The sequence below is a fragment of the Meles meles genome, chromosome 18 (genome assembly GCF_922984935.1).
Source record: "Meles meles chromosome 18, mMelMel3.1 paternal haplotype, whole genome shotgun sequence".
NCBI lineage: Eukaryota > Metazoa > Chordata > Mammalia > Carnivora > Mustelidae > Meles > Meles meles.
In genome coordinates, this window is record NC_060083.1 from 60,113,442 (window position 1) to 60,117,640 (window position 4,199).

Sequence of the window (4,199 nt, forward strand, 5' to 3'; positions counted from 1 at the left end):
TGTGAAATAGCCTCCCGTACATGCTCCCCCAGAGCCAGGTGGGCCCTGGGGAGGGGGCTGCGCCCACACCCCACTGAAAGCATACTCCTACTTGCATCCCTCTGCCCGTTTCCAAGGGGACGACCCCTCTTGGCAGGGGACTTCTTGGGTCTGTTCACACCTGCGAAACTATCTTAGAGGATCTCAATCTAGCAAACTACAACCCGGGAGCTTTCACTTTTTTTTTTTTTTTAAGATTTTATTTATTTATTTGACAGAGAGAGAGATCACAAGCAGGCAGAGAGGCAGGAGGAAGCAGGCTCCCCACTGAGCGGAGAGCCCGATGCGGGGCTCGAACCCAGGACCCTGAGATCATGACCCGAGCCCAAAGCAGAGGCTTTAACCCACTGAGCCACCCAGGCGCCCCGAGCTTTCACTTTTTATGTCTTTAAGATTTTATGTATTTGATAGAGAGAGAGCACCAATGGCAGGCAGAGGGAGAGGGAGGAGCAGACTCCCCACAGAGCAGGGAGCCCGGGCCAGGCTCGATCCCAGGACCCCTGGTCATGACCTGAGCCCAAGGCAAATGCTTAACCAATGGAACCCCCCAGACAGCCCTGTGAACAGGAAGCTCTTAAACATTCTGATTCCCAGGCCACACCCCAGACCCACAAAATCAGTATTTGGGGGGGGGTGGTCCCTGGTGCCAGGCTCCTTAAAGCTCTTAGGGAATTCTGCTGTACTTCCAAAGAACCACCGCCCGGAAGACAAACAAGCAGGAGCAGAAGGCCGGCTCGCACCACCCCACTCTCCACTTACCCCTGGGCCCCAACCCTTCCCTCCCTCCTCCCAGCTCTGCCCCATCCCTGCTCTCCGCTCCCCGCCCAGGCCCAGCCTGGCTTCCACAGTGCTTGGTGCAGGGGGGGGGGGGTGGATGGGGGAGGTGAGGGGTCCTGAAACTTGCCTACTTTTGTGCAGAAAGCGCCAGGTGGCGGCATCCCAGGACAATCCCCTTGCAACCCCACCCTGGGGGATGGTCCGTGAAGATGGCATCTTTCGAAAATGTTTTCCTCCAACACCCAGAAGGAACCCACAGCTTGAGAGCAGCAAATGAGAAGAAATCCATCACCCTCAGGAAATTGGTTCCGGCAGCCCCGCAGAGCGGCAGTAATCAGAAGCCCTTTGAGTGCCCGGCTAAATAAATAGGTTTAAAACTAATGCAGCAGCTGCTGCAGGAAAGCATGTACCCCAAGATGGGTGGGCTGTGGGGCTGCCCATATCTGCTTGGCAAGGGCATAAATCTGGGCACATGAGGGAGCCCAGCTCCCACTGGCTGCTTTCACGGAGGGCAGAATGAGCAAATCTGCTCTCAGCCTCCAGAACATGTTTTCAGCCCTGGGAGAGCTGCAAATCCGGGGCAGGGTGCCCCACTCCTCAGAAAGGGGGTGTGCTGGGGAGCCTGGGTGGCTCAGTGGGTTAAAGCCTCTGCCTTCGGCTCAGGCCATGATCCCAGAGTCCTGGGGTGGAGCGCCGCCACATCAGGCTCTCTGCTCAGCAGGGAGCCTGCTTCCTCCTCTCTCTCTCTGCCTGCCTCTCTGCCTACTTGTAATTTCTGTCTGTCAAATAAATAAATAAAATCTTAAAAAAAAAGGGGGTGTGCTGGGGGGCATCAGGTTCAAAGGCGAACAGTACCCAGGAGTCCCTGGGCCCCAAAGGGAAGTCTCCTAAGATGGGTACGGAAGGCAGCTCTTGTCTGCTGAACCCCGGGCTTGCTGCCATCCCTTGGCCTCTGAGCAAGGATACTGAGAGCCATTCAGAGTGGTGACAGGGCTTAGTCAGGTCCTCCTGGGCCTCTCTGAGCCCCCAGACTGAAGAGCGTTGAAGAGTCCTCATTAAGATGAGCTGTGGGAGTCACTCTGAACTACTAGGCAGCACTCCAAGCCTGGGCACTGCTCCTCTCCCTCCATCGTGACTCCTGTAAGACAAGCCACTACCCTAAGAGCTCATTCGCTACATCAAAGTGACAGCGGGTCCTGCAAATCAGTGAATCACAGCCAATTTGCAGAGTTCCTCTTACAGGTACAAATGTGCCCAGGGTTCGGAGGGGACATTTTGAAAAGAAGGACACAGAGAAGCACATCTGTGATTTCTGAAAGCATCACTTCCTGGGCACCAGCTGTCACCTGGCCCTTTCATCCTCCCGCCTCCAAACACCCTGCGCAGCACCAGGAGGCAGAGACCAGAGTCACCTCCCCTTCCCCTCCAGCAACAGGAGCACGCAGTTAAGAGACAGTACGTTTTGCAAACTCCCTTGTGGCCTAATGGGACAAATCAAGGTGCCTGCAGGGCTGATTCTTGCCGGAGGCTCCCAGGGAGAAGACTTTCCTCGCTCTTTCCGGCTTCTAGAGGCTCATGGTCCCCTTTCCCCACCTTCAAGTCCAGCCCCTTCCAGGGTCATGTCCCCTCTCTCTCTCACTCTCCTGCTTCCGTCTTACAAGGACCCTTGTGATGACATCGGGCCCACCTGGACAGTCCGGAACCATATCCCCATCCCGGGTTCCTAGCTTCATCTCATCTGCAAGGTCCCTTCTGCACTGTGAGGAGACACGTCCGGGGTCCCGGGACTAGGGCACGTACAGCCACGCGAGCAATTGTGCTTTTCATCCCAGACCTACTACACCCTGTCCTCCGACCTCACACGCAGATGACTGTCCCCTCTGTGCCCCTCCTCACCCCCACCGTCCCGGCACCAGAGAGGAGGGGGCGGGGCCGGGGGTGGAGCCAGAGTTCCGGAGGCCCGACCCCATCCCGTGATGGGGTTCTTGAGCCCCCACAGCTGCCCCGCCCGGGGACACCGGGCACAGGAAGGAATCAGTGCACTTTCTAGTGCGACTCGGGCCGGGTTTCTGTCACCTGTACCCGCGAGACCACGCGCTCTGTCCGGAGACTCAGGAGGCCTGCGATCCTGTCCGGGCTGCTCGGGCCATCCCTGCTGGAGAGGCCAGAAGGGAAGCAGACGGCGGGCGGCTTTTGCCTTCTGGCCGACTGGAGCAAGTCACCATTTGCCCCGAGTGCGGCATTTGGCACCTCCACAGTCCTCTTGACCGGAACGTGACCTTAAAACCCCGGTCTTTTAGCGTGGGATGTCATTCAGCCCTAACCAGAAGCGAAGCACCGATACGTGTCACAGCTTGGACGAGCTCGAAAACGGGCCCCATCGCCGCGGGCTAGGACCCGCCGGCTTCAGCCCCTTTAAGACGACCGTGGAGGACCCAGTTTCAAAGCCCGGGGCGACTCTCTGGCCCCCGCCTCTATGGTGCGTCGTCACTTCCGGCCGGAAGTGCGTGTGCGGCGCGGCTTCGGCGCAGGGGGTGTGCAGGGAGCGGAGGCGCGCGCTTCCTCGTGGGTAAGAGAAGGGAGTGCGGGCGCGGGGCTGGCGACCCGCGGGGTGACGCGGGGGTCTCCGCCGCCACCGGCCCCAGCTTGGGCTGCAGGGCCCCGGACGGGGGAGGCGGAGGGGGTTTGGGCCGAACTCGGGCTCCGACGCCGGGGCGGGGCTGCGGCCGGGACGGCCGGGGCGGGGCTGCGGCCGGGACGGCCGGGCCGGGGGCCCTGCGGGGGTCTGCGGAGCGCGTGGGCCGCGGGTGAGCCTCCGGTTCCTGGAGCACAACCGGCGACTCTCTCTCCCCAGGGTTCGTCAGAAAACGAGAACTTCCAGCCCCCGGCGGTGAGACGCAGGCAGGCCGCGGGCGGGGCGAGCCCTCCGCGCTCGGTGCGGGAGTCCAGGTGCGTGGGTTACGCGCCGAGACCGAGAATCTCGAGGCCGATGGTCTGGGGAAAGGCTCCTGCGTTGCTGAACCCGCGCGGCTGTGGGTGCGGCCTTGTACCAGGCAGCCCGAGCCTGACCTAGAGAAAATTCCCGGGGGCAGTTCCACCGGGGTTTGAATTTGCAGTAACAGGTGTGAGCATTCTAGCAGCAGTTTGGTGATCATGTATGATACTGCAAACAGGACGCGCGCCGGGGGGAAGCCTTAGAGTTGGCACCGCGGAGCGGAGTGGACTTCGTGCATACCGATGGATACCTCGGCCGTGCGCCGTTCTGAATGTTCGTGCGCGCAGAGACGGACGAGACAGCCCCGGCCCTTGTGCCCGGGGTGCTTCAGCCCCGCTGGGGAGATGAGATCAAATGATGGCCCTGAAGAGGGTGTATTCAGGCTGAG

At 60.4% G+C, this 4,199-nt stretch overlaps 1 non-coding gene across 1 annotated transcript; it reads left to right on the top strand.

Moving 5' to 3' along the window:
• Nucleotides 1–3,805: 3,805 nt before the first annotated feature.
• On the top strand, nucleotides 3,806–3,991 carry LOC123930365. The gene has a single exon (XR_006816078.1). It is a non-coding gene; the product is annotated as a small Cajal body-specific RNA 16 (non-coding RNA).
• Nucleotides 3,992–4,199: the final 208 nt, after the last annotated feature.